This window comes from Phoca vitulina, unplaced genomic scaffold (genome assembly GCF_004348235.1).
Source record: "Phoca vitulina isolate PV1807 unplaced genomic scaffold, GSC_HSeal_1.0 scaffold58, whole genome shotgun sequence".
NCBI lineage: Eukaryota > Metazoa > Chordata > Mammalia > Carnivora > Phocidae > Phoca > Phoca vitulina.
In genome coordinates this window covers 210,377-223,776 of record NW_022589761.1, presented here as the reverse complement: position 1 = coordinate 223,776, position 13,400 = coordinate 210,377, and positions in this window count along the sequence as shown.

Here is a 13,400-nt window from a genome sequence, read left to right as displayed (position 1 = left end):
ACCCTGTAGTTTGGCCTACACACATTTTCTGCTTAGTCTCTTCAAACAGCCAGTTTCCTGATGTCCCAATTGTTCTGAAACCAAATTTTGAGGGGCCCTGTGGCACAACATAACCACAGTCCTAAGAACTCTGCGTGAGTCCCCACTTTAAAGCAGAGGATATTGCTCTGAGACACTGGCTCGGAATGGTCCCTTGGGTTAATCTAGTTTCGGATAAAAAGAAAAGGGTAGGGGCACCTGGTTGGCTCAGTGAGTTAAGCATCCGACTCTTGGTTGCAGCTGAGGTCACGATCTCATGGGTTGTGGGACAGAGCCCCATGTCCAGCTCTGTGTTCAGTGGGGAGTCTACTAGAAGATTCTCTCATTCTGCCCCTCCCCCAAGTCATGTGCACTCTCTATCCCTCTCTCTCAAATAAATAAATAGACCTTACAAAAAGAATAAAAGGGTCAAAATGGAAACACAGGTTAAAGTTCATGATGAGAGATGAGAATGGCCTAATGTGGTGAATGGAGTTGCACCATCTCCTGGCAAGGGGGCCACCTCCAGAATGGCTAACACCTGTGAACTTGGGCAGAGAGAAATCTCCATTGTTTACATATGGGAACCCTGTCAGCAAGAGGCCTACATTCTCCCCTCAGAAAGAGAGGGAGAGCTTCTGGAGTTGGCTGTCTTCCCTACCCGTCTCACTGGTGGATAGAGACAGCAGGGGTTCAACAATCCCATGTGGGTGCTTGCCACTGATGCTCGGGTGTTTAGAATGGGACCTTGGTGCAATATGCCTTGAAAGGGCATTTTCTGCACTAACCAGGTCCTGGAGCATACTGCACATGCACGGCTTCTCTGTTCTTCATAATGAAGGCATCTAGATGAGCCAGGGGAGGGAAGCAAACTGGTTATTGAGCACTAAGCTTACACCAGCCGGCCAAGCAAGTGCTCAGGAACATGAATGCCACTGTTCTTTTGGGATAGCAGACACTGATTGCTCTCCCTTGCCACCGGATCAGAGTGGGAACTTGGCACCAGTCCTTGGGTGCTGGCTGTATGGGAGCCCCATCACCCCTGGACGAGAACGAGGCCTAGTTAGAAATTAGGCAACGATATGGCAATGGCTACAAAAAGAGCTAAGTTCTACATTTCAAAGAGGAATGGGAACCTTCAGGGAGATGTCTTCATGTCCATTTGCCCCAGAGATGAGGCCAGCTCTTTTCCCAAAAGGGATGGCCCCGCCTACACACAAACATTCTCTGCTGGGCAATGTCAAATGCCCTAGGCCTCATGATGTCAAGATAGTGCTGAAGCCAAATTATGAGTGGTCCAGTGGCCTAACCTGTCGCATGCTCACAAAAACATGACCAGGCTCCCGAGGTTCATTTTTGTTGTTTATTTAGATTTTTATTTAAATTCTACTTAGTTAACGGTTAGTGTAATATTCATTTCAGGAGTAGAATTTAGTGAGTCTTCACTTACCTATAACACCTCGTGCTTATTGTAACAACCCATCACCCATTTAGACCATCCCCCACCAACGCCCTCCATCTACCCTGTTTGTTCTCTTTTGTTGAGTGTCTCATGGTTTGCTTCCCTCTCTCTTTTTTTCCCCTTGCCACATGTTCATCTGTTTTGTTTCTTAAATTTTGCATCTGAGTGAAGTCATCTGACTGACTTATTTCATTAGCACAACACCCTAGCTCCATATGTCACAACTATATATACATGTCTATATATGTCACAACTCCTTTATCCATTTCTCACCTGATGGACAGTTGAGCTCTTTCTATAGTTTGACTATTGTTGATAAGCCTGCTATAAACATCAGGGGGCATGTGCCCCTTTGAGTCTATATTTTGTATCAATTGCTGAGTCGTAGGGTAGTTCTGTTTTTAACTGTTTGAGAAATTTCCACACAGTTTTCCGGTGTGGCTGCCCCAGTTTGCATTCCCACCGACAGTGTCAGTGGTTTCCCCTTTCTCCACAACCTCGCCAACACCTGTTTCCTGTGGTGTTAATTTTAGCCATTCTGACTGGAGGGAGGCGATATCCCCTTGGACTTTTGATTTGTATTTCCCTGATGATGAGTGATATTGAGCATCTTTTCATGGGTCTCTTGCCCATCTGGATGTCTTCTTTGGAAAGAAGTCTATTCATGCTATTTTGTCCATTTTTTAAACTGGATTACTTGTTTTTTTTTTTTTTTTTTTTTTTTTTTTTGAGTGTTCATTTTATAAGTTCTTTATATATTTTGTATCTTACCCTTTACTAGATAGGTCATTTGCAAATATCTTCTCCTATCCCAAAGGTTGCCTTTTCGTTTTGTTGATAGTTTCCTTCAACGTGCAGAAGCTTTTCCTTGTGATGAAGCCCAAATACTTTATTTTTAATCTGTTTCCCTTATCTCAGGAGACATACTTATTAAGATTTTTGTACAGCCAAAGTCAGAGAAGTTACCGCCTGTGTTCTCCTCTAAGATTTTAGCTTAGTGGTTTAGTTTGGTTTAGTTTAGTTGTTTAGTTTAGCTTTAGGGGTAGAATTTAGTGATTCATCAGTTGCATATAACACCCAGCGCTCACTACATCAAGTGCCCTCCTTAATGCCCATCACACAATGACCCAGTGCCCCCAACCACCTCCCTTCCAGCAACCTTCAGTTTGTTTCCTAGAGTTTCCTAGAGTTAAGACCTCCTTAATGCCCATCACCCAATTATCCCATGTCCCCACCCACCTCTCTTCCAGCAAACCCTCACTTTGTTTCCTACAGTTCTCTTATTGTTTGCCTCACTGTTTTCATATTATTTTATTTTTCAGTCCCTTCCCCCATGTTCATCTCTTTTGTTTCTTAAATTACACATATGAGTGAAATCATGTGTTTGTCTTTCTCTGACTGACTTATTTCGCTTAGCATAAAATGGCAAGATGTCGTTCCTTTTGATGGCTAAGTAGTATTCCACTGTGTATGTGAGTGTGCGTGTGTGTGTCAGTGGGTGTGTGTGTGTATCACAACTTCTTTATCCATTCATCTGGTTTGTTTGGGTATTTTTTAGTGTAAAGGGAGAATTTTATTTTTATTTATTTATTTATTTTATTATGTTATGCTAGTCACCATACATTACATCATTAGATTTGATGTAGTGTTCTATGATTCATTGTTTGCATATACCACCCAGTGCTCCATGCCATACGTGCCCTCATTAATACCCATCACTGGGCTAACCCATCCCCCCACCCCACTCCCCTCTAAAACCCTCAGTTTGTTTCTCGGGATCCATAGTCTCTCATGGTTCCTCTCCCCCTCTGATTTCCACCCCCCTTCATTTTTCCCCTCCTTCTCCTAATGTCCTCCATGCTATTCCTTATGTTCCACAAATAAGTGAAACCATATGAAAATTGACTTTCTCTGTTTGACTTATTTCACTTAGCATAATCTCTTCCAGTTCCGTCTATGTTGATGCAAGAGCTGGGTATTCATCCTTTCTGATGGCTGAGTAATATTCCATTGTATATATGGACCACATCTTCTTTATCCATTCATCTGTTGAAGGGCATCTCGGCTCTTTCCACAGTTTGGCTATTGCGGACATTGCTGCTATGAACATTGGGGTGCATATGGCCCTTCTTTTCACTACATCTGTGTCTTTGGGGTAAATACGCAGTATTGCAATTGCTGGGTCATAGTGTAGCTCTATTTTTAAACTTTTGAGGAACCTCCACACTGTTTTCCAAAGCACTGTACCAACTTGCATTCCCACCAACAGTGTAAGAGGGTTCCCCTTTCTCCACAACCTCTCCAACATTTGTTGTTTCTTGCCTTGTCAATTTTTGCTATTCTAACTGGTATAAGGTGGTATCTCAACGTGGTTTTGATTTGAATTTCCCTGATGGCTAATAATGATGAACATTTTTTTATGTGTCTGACTAACAAAAGATGTTGAAGCATCCAGAGACTAGCAACAAACAGTTCCATCCCTAGGGATGAAGGCTTAAGGGGAGGAATGGCATTACTGGAGCCCAAGGAGAGCTTGAAACATCAAGATAGGACTATCCAATAGAAGTCACAATCATGGAAATGTCAGTCACTGCCAGAAACATGGATCTAAAGCAGGGATGGATTAGAGAAAGGAAATACCTTAACCTTTCCTCCTACCCTTGCATCACTTGACAGTGTGTTTTATTGTTAAAACCAAATAGGGAGCCAGAAGAAAGGAAGTCCAGGTGCTATAGCCTGCAGTGATGGGCCTATCAGTACAGAACAGGTCAGAGAAGGATGGAAACCATATATGGGCTGGGTGGGAGATAGGTTACAGAGGTTATCCAGCAGTGTGTTGAGACCTAAACTCCTATTAGTCTGGTAGCGGACTTTGTATGGTTCTTCATGGGAGTAAGTAACTGGTGGATTCCTGAGGACTTATGAAGCCAGGAACTTAGTCCCAAAGATTGAGTCCATGGTAGGAAGAACAGGCATCCCACTAGAAGTTTGCAAGCCCTCAGTTTCCCTATCTAATGTGTGGGAAGAGTTGAGCAAAAGAGCACTCTGAAATGATGACTGACATTTGTAACAGTTTTAAGTGAATTTGTGAAAGTTAATTGTTTTGTCAGAAGGAAGAAAGGATTCCATGGACAACAACTTTACATAATTTACATAATGGTCTAGAATATAATTCCTGAAATCAATCAAGACAGGAAAGAGTAAAAAGGAGAATGATATACTGAGGCAAGAGAGACAGAGCATGTGCTATTTCCTGAAGTGGTGTGAGAACTTGGCCCCATTTTGGTGTGATTTCCAGGTAAATTCACACAGTCCTTCATCTTGCAGTTGGCACCTTCCAGTTCAATAACATTTTTTTATAGGCGCAACTCTGTCTCTCATCTTCTCCTGGCAACCTGTGTATACCATGCCTCTTCTTGGCTATTTCCTCTCCACCTCTTGGCCAAGCAATAATTTTCCCAGCTTGTCATTTCTGAGCAAGTCCCACCCTTGGACCTCCCTTTGGGCAAAGCCTTTCTGCATAGCCTAGGCTGGAGAGGAAAAGATGGAAAGGCAGGGAACAACAATTTTGTAGCTGGTCTGCAGCCCCATCAGGCAATATTCATAGAAAGTGACAAGTAGAAATTAGCCCCTATTGATTTTATTTCCATAGCATCTGAAAAACAATCCTTACCAAAGACGTCTTTCAAACATCTCTCTGGCAGAAAATATAGGGTTCTGTCTCAGGGAAAATATGTTTCTGAATACCCATCCAAAACAATTTCTAAGAAAAGCAGAATCAAAATCAATATTTCCGCAGTCTATGCCATCCCTGCCTTCGTGAAGATATGCAACTTAATTTGCAAGCATTTTGCCCTACAAGGGAAATTGCCTTTGATGCGGACTGGATCAGAACCACTCATTTCATACTCATTATACATTACACAATATCCCAAATGTCACCTCCCACCCACCAAACCCGCAGAGCAGCAGCACTTTCAATAATAAATTACTTCTATTTACTTCAATAGAGTGGAAAAAGAATTTGACGCATTAGATTTTTTTTTTTTTTTTTTTTTTTTTGCGTTTGAAGATAATTACAAGTAACTATACTGAGTCCAGGACTGGAGCTAGCTTTTCTCAGCTAGGCTGAAAATTTTAAAGGTATTTTAAGGGAAAAAGATAAGGTTCTGGCTAGAGCTTAAAAAATTACAAATGTATAAACACACACACACACCAGGTTCTAAATGTTTTCGTAGTATGGGAAACCAGTTGCACTGCTTTTATATTAGAACAACTAAAAATGCTTAGCAAAGAGTGTTTGAAGGCAGACAGAAGAGAGGAATAAAGTGCCTTTGTAGTTGAAATTTATTAAGCAGTTAGGGAAAGTAGAAGTCTCTTATTCATACAATGGAAATTTTCACTTCAATTAACTTAATTGGAGAAATATACAATGAAAAATCTGACATGAGACTGACAAACTGAAATAGTCGGGAAAATTCCATTTGCTCCAAAGTGGGGTGGAAGAAGAGAAGAAATGCAGTTACATAGGTCCAGAGCATACTAGATGAATGTTTGAGTCTAAACCAGGGGCCCAGAGGCAGGAATAGGGAGGAGAGCAAGGCTGGGTCGGGTTGTAGATTTTTCTTCTCAAGATGTCCACAAAAAAAAAAAAAAAAAAAGTTATTGCAACAGTTGCTAGGTTGCCTGGCCTTGAGGAGAAATGAGAAGTAGGAAGAAAAAGCACTTCACAGGGTACAAATAAAGACTCCTAAGAACTGTATTATTTACTTACTTACTATATCAGTCAGGTCATGCTAAGTTTTAATGGAGTAACAAGTGTCCCTAAATATCAGTGGCTTAATATAATAGAAGTTTATTTCTTGCTAATGTTTTATGTCCAAGCACAGGTTGGAAGGGGACTCTGTTAATGTAGTCACGTGGGGACTTTGGGAAGCCCAGGGTCCATCTCAACTCACTTCCATGATTGGCATAGCCAGGAAAGATCATATGGCAAATCAGGCACTGGGTCTTAACACTGCTGCCTGGAAACAGCACACATCACCTCAACTCAGATTTCATTGGCTAAAGCATGTTATATGCCACACCAACTTCCAATAGGATTGGGGAAGTACTATCTTACTATGTGCTCTAAGGAAAGGAGAACTGGAGTAATTGCCATCAACCTAACGACTACGATCTCACTTAATAGATTGTTCAGCCAAGCAGGAACAAAGAACAACTTCTCTGTCCTCCTGAGCATGACACCAAGAGCCAAGATAGGAAAAACAACAATAGCAATAGTCTTTCTCTTCAAATAAAATCACAAGAATAAAATTAAGCAATTTGTAAACTCATACAACAAGAGTTTAATGCAACTATACACAAAGTTTTATGCCACAATATAGTGAATTGTTGGAAGAAAGTGCCACACAACAAGAGTGATGCAGAGGAGAGAGCGCTCTCTGTCGAAGAGTTTAGGCAAGATATTCTGCAGGAGGGCCCCCAAGCAAAGCCTTGAAGGAGAAAGTGACCAAGCATGATACACATGTGTCTGTCTTACTTAACGCTATAGGACTCTAGGACAAGTGACATCATTACTGTTTTACCCATGAGGAAAGTGAGTTTCTGAGAGATAAAGGAACTTCTCAGGTCACACAGCTGGTACAGGGCAGAGATGGGAGGTAAAAATGGTGATGTAGGAAGCAAAGGCAACAGCTAAAATGAGATGGTATATTTGAGCTCAAGAGGAAAATAGGGGAAAAAAAGAACAATTACAAGGATATCTGTGATAGTTAATTTTATGTATCAGCTTGAGTGGGCCACAGGGTGTGCAGATATTTGGCCAAACATTATTGGGGTGTGTTTGTGAGGATGTCTTTGGATGAGGTTAACATTTGAATTAGCAGACTGAATAAAGCAAGTTGTTTTCCTTAATGTGGGTGGGCCTCATCCAATCAGTAAGAGGAGACCCCTCCTGCCTGAGTGAATGAGCTGGGCTGGGACACTGCTCTTTTTCTTGCCCTTGGGCACAGACTGAAATATTGGCTTTTCTTGGGTCTCAAGCCTGCTGGATTTTGGACTGGAAGTTATACCATTGGCCCTCCTGTTTCTCAGGCCTTCAGGCTCAGCCTGGAAGTACACCAGCAGTTCTCCAGGTCTCCAACTTGCTGACTGCAGATTTTGGGACTTCTCAGCCTCCATAATCACATGAGCCAATTCCTAATAATGTGTGTGTCTAGATAGATAGATGATAGATAGATAGATAGATAATCAATATATAGATTGATAGATGATAGATAGATACAGATATAGATATCTTCATCCAATTGGTTCTGTTTTCCTGGAGAACTCTAACTAATACAGTATCCAAACTATAGGCTTGGTGTGGGAGCAAATTTTCTTCTTTGCCCCAAAAGGGAGGCTCTGACACTGCCTGAGAGTCCACCCACTGATGTAGGCATAAGAGAGTAAAAAACAAAAAACTCAGAAACATCTCCAAAATATGCTTGGCCATATTTTCTTATCTGTGTAAGAAGGTATGGGAGCCTATAAAACATAAAAAGCTTTCCATCCAGAAGGGTTAATGTGTTTCGAAAAATTTTGGTCTTAAAAGGGATAAATTTGCCCTAACCAGTAAAATGTAACTATCCAGGATGATTTATTCCTGAAGGCTTCGGATTCTGGGACCTATGCATGGGAACTTTCCAGAGCTACTGGGTAAGTCTGTGAGGGTTGGAACTAGGACTCCTAAGTCTCCTAACCTATAACCACTGCCCCATCCAGATTTGATACATAAGTGGGTTTTATTTATAGACTGGTTTTTCCTACTGATTAGTACTGCTTCAAGTCTGGCACAGAATGTGCAGCTTGGCAGGAAGGGTGACAGCTTCTCAACCCACTGCCAGATCAATGCATATCAAGTCTCATGCAGGTACACACACACAGACACACTATATAGACTCCAGAATAATCTTCTCACATTTTCACCATTACAGTTTCTTTGAATCTCTTAAAAGAACAAACTGAAATGGGAGGTGAACACTATTACTTAAAAAATGGAGCCCTCATTGCAAAGGCTGTTAGGAGGTCTGAGGATAAAGGCCTTGTGGCCAAATAAGACTGGGAACCCCTGGGTTCCTTACTCTAACTTCTCAGGACATTTAATGTGCTACTGTGCATTACAAATTCTCAAAAGGCACCATATTATGCACACTTTCCTTAATTACTTGGACCACGGAATCCTTCTATTACGTGGTGTGTCTAAGGAACATACTCTGGAACCACTCAACCTGGCCTTCTCCAAGACCCTATGAAGGTGTTATACTCATCATCCAATGAATCAGTGAGTATTGCTGGCTGTCATAGTCCCCTACCAAAGGGCACTATAATTCACAAAGGACAGGCCTTTAGCTTTAGCCTGTCTAGCAGCAGGCGGAAATTTCTGGGGAATAGGACTGTCTCCAGAATTCTAGGTGAGGGAGAGGTTGGAGAAGTATAGAAGATAGTAAGAGGCTTTGTGAAGGTAAGGCCAAAGGGCTCACTCACCAAAGTTAAACTTGGCAGCTATGTTCAAAGGATTCTTCAGAAGCAGCCAGCTCAGGCTCTAATCTCAAGCATAAACAAGACATATATGTTCCCCCAGAAAGGCATGACTTTGGGACAGAGATCTGATTCTGATACTTCATGGACCATTTATCTTGGGCCAGACCTTGTTACCTAGAAAATACCTATTCCATGGTTGAGTGGTTGAAATTCAAGAGTAATCAAACGATAATGATTGACCTTTTGCATTAGGGCTTGGAGGGGCAGGAGATTGGGTAAATTCATAAAAACACAACAGGGCTAGCTATATTGTTTGCATGGTCTAGTGTAAAATGAAAATCCAGGGCCCCTTATACAAAAATATACTAAATGTTACTAGTAATACATTTTATACTCTGTGTATTTTCCCACATTTAAAAAGTAGAAAAGAGTGCAGTTAAAGGTACTAAAATATAAAGACTTTCCCTTTAAAAATAACATGTTATTTATAAAACATAATGGAGGAATAGTAATACTTAATTTAAATTTACAAATCACAGAAAAGAATATTTTTGTTGTCACAATTTTGTATAATAAAAAATTTATCAGTGTGATATTAGGATTGATCATAAGATTTTTCTTTTTCTTTTTTAAAGATTTTATTTATTTATTTGACAGAGAGAGACACAGCAAGAGAGGGAACACAAGCAGGGGGAGTGGGAGAGGGAGAAGCAGGCTTCCCGCTTCTCGTACCCGCAGGGTACCCTATGCGGGGCTCGATCCCAGGACCCTGGGATCATGACCTGAGCCGAAGGCAGACGCTTAACGACTGAGCCACTCAGGCGTCCCGATCATAAGATTTTTCTGGCTCACTTTTTTGCAAGTTCATTTATTAGGTCATCAGAAATTTTACTTTTAGTAACTTAATATCCAATTGGAATTAATATCAGTTACTCTTGGAAAATGCAAGATCACAGACAATTTCTGATAATTCTAATTTTGAAAAGGATTTTTCTGCTAATACAGTTCTTATTAGAGCTGTTAAGAATACATTATAGCTGAAACAACATTGAGATACACTTCTGAAAAATTATTTAGTACATCTGAAGGCTGACAATTCTGCAGAACAACTTTTTTCTTTTTTTTTTTTTTAACATTTTATTTATTTGCGAGAGAGAGAATGAGAGACAGAGCATGAGAGGGAGGAGGGTCAGAGGCAGAAGCAGACTCCCCGCTGAGCAGGGAGCCCGATGTGGGACTCGATCCCGGGACTCCAGGATCATGACCTGAGCCGAAGGCAGTCGCTTAACCAACTGAGCCACCCAGGCGCCCAGAACAACTTTTTTCTAAACGGATTATTTTTTCATACAAATCAGCTTAGTGTAACTCTGAGTTTAATTATAAATAAATTCATACAATGTTATTTTAATATTTCCTCTGATATCTTTGTAACTTTGGAGATCGTATAAGAAACCAAAAGTGACTTCACGATTTGTGTATAATTCAAAATGCCTGTTTATATGTATTCTATCACTGTCTTCAATTACAAGCAAAATGATTTTAAAATTATCTCTTATTAGAAGATACTTTATACGAAACTTCATATGAAAATAGTGTTTTTTTACACTAATGTGAACATCTTTAAATTCAAGTTCCATTTCCAAACCTGTGGATATCCTCTTTGCAATGTTCTAGTAGTTTTCAAAACTTCAAAACTTTAAAATTTCACCTAGAATTCTTTGAAGAATTTTAACAAGCCCTTGATATGCTTTATTCCAATGCCCATGTGTACACTTTTATTTTGTAGTCATTTACTGATAAAACTTACTGCCTGAGCACTGGAAATTCCTGTCCTGGCACTCAGGGAAAATATTTAAAATTTGTGCAGCTACTGCAGGGATGGGCTCCAGGGATGGATGGGCAAACTGACTGGTCCCAGTGCTATGTCCATGCAGAGACCCCTCCTCTCTCCAGGGACAGCTGTGGCTGCTGCCGCCGCCACTGCCGCTTCTGTTGCTCCTGCCACCATCGTCACACCAATCTAGACCTGGGTCCTGGTCCATACCTCCCCTTGAGGATTCAGTGATACCCTAGGGTGCCCCAAGAATGCCCATCAGGCAGCCAAGCCAACTATTTGGTGTACCAGCTGACCACTGCCCCTGGTGTCTGCTGGCCTGAGCCCACACATGCTCCTGCCGCTGCCTGTCATATCTCCTCTGCTCACATGCACGCCCCATTGTCCCATTGAACTTCACTTACAAAATAGAAGTTCAAAGATGAAAATGTAAACAATTTCATGATGGCAACAACAGGTATTATACTAAGGGGTCCTGTGCACCTTCAAAAAGTCAAATGCTTATGAAGCCAGCCTTGCTCCTGAGCCACATGGATGCTACACAATGGGGGTGGGGTGGAACTGATGTTGGTGGGACAACCCAAAGTCCCCAAAAGGACTTGTCCAGGGATATACAGCTAAGCAGAGGTGGAGCTTTGAATCACTGAGTCACCCTGCATCTCTGAGGCTAAGGCTTCCAAGCAGGCTTACAATATGGGACTCTGTAGTTCTTCTTCTGGGATTTGGCTGTGTGCCTCTCACTCAGTTCCTCCAGCTAGCATCAGTTCCATCTAGGCTCAGAAGATGTTTTGCCAGCAGCTAGGGGAGTTCATCCTTGGGAAGACTTCCTAGATGCCAAGGGCTTTACATGCCTCATTTCCTTTAATATTCACAACAAGCCAAGGAGATAGGTGGTATAATATCCATTCTATAAATGAGAAAATGGAGTGGCAGAGGGTCAGAGTTTGCATTCAGGTAATCCGGCTGCAGAGCTGGTGTTATTGCCACTTTAGTATATTCCCTAAGCTTCCACAAAATCAGAGCACTAAATCTGAATTCCTTTACTCACAGAAAAGCCCCCTTGGGCCCTCACTTGCATTCTATTTCATCAGAGTTTATATGTAATTTAAAAGGGGCTTGGTTCTCCAACCTGAGATATGTTAAGGGGAGTAAATCAGGAGCATGGAGTATGTTTGTGATCAAAAGGGAGATGCTCCACAACGCTTTTATAGGTGACAGTGAAACACAGGGCAAAGAAATTGTTTCCCCCAAACCAAACACAATGCCCCACACTGCTGCAGGCTGGCATTTAATGATTCTGCACAATACAGTTGACTCTGAACACACTCTTCATTTTTTTTCCCTATCTTGGATCCATGTTACAATTACAATTAGCACAGCAAATATCCTATTTATAAATGGCAGATACTTATGTGAGGGGGAAGTCCTTGAATGTACTTGGGGTAAAATTCACAGAAGTTGGGAAGTATGGAACAATTTGGAGGTCAAAGGTAAAAATGGGCTTTGAGATGAATTTTACAAATGAAATCAGAGTTTAGCTAGGTCTAGCTAGGACCTCCTGAGACTCACAGTTCTCTGGGGAATCCCAGCAGTTCCTCAAGCACCTAGGGTAAAATTTGACAGCCCTATATCTAGTGGGCATCATGCTATCTTCTCCCTTTCTTAGAAAAATTGTTGATTGATGACTTCGAGCAAAATGATTTGGGAAGCTTTTCTGAGAATGTGGTCCCCACCATCGCTTGGGGAATATATTAAAATACAGATTCCTGAATCCCACCTACTACTGGCTGATCACATCTGTGGGGTATGAAGTTTGTGCATCTGTATTTTTAATTAGCTTCCTAAGGGATTTTTATACATAAGAATTTAAGAATTATTGCCTTAAAGCAAAAGAACCCATGTCTCTTGGAGAATTCCCAGTTTAGGCAACATGACTGGCTACTGAAGGGAGTGTTTTCAGTTGAAGGGTCTTGAAGATGGGGACTCTGTTTGCCTTTCTGATAGACTCGTTCTACCAAGAAAAAGTTTTGCATGTTTGTTTCTGAAACTAGTTTATCTAGGGAAGAAGCTGGTTTCACATTCTTCTGGCACAATTAAGACAGATTAGATACAAATCCAACTGTAATAAATTTATTTTGTATTTAAAACTGTTGTTGTCTTGGTGATCACAGCTTTGTAATATAGCTTGAAATCAGGCAACATGAAGCTCCCAGCTTTGTTCTTCTTTTTCAACATTTCCTTGGCGATTCGGGGTCTTTTCTGATTCCATACAAATTTTGGGATTGTTTGTTCCAGCACTTTGAAAAATGTCATTGGAATTTTGATCGGGATGGCGTTGAAGGTATAGATTGCTCTGGGTAGCATAGACATTTTAACAATGTTTATTCTTCTGATCCATGAGCATGGAATATTTTTCCATCTTTTTGTGTCTGTTTCAATTTCTTTCATGAGTGTTGTGTAGTTCCTAAAGTATAGATCCTTTACCTCTTTGGTTAGGTTTATTCTGAGGTATCTATGGTTTTTGGTGCTATTGTAAATGGAATCGATTCTCTAATTTCTCTT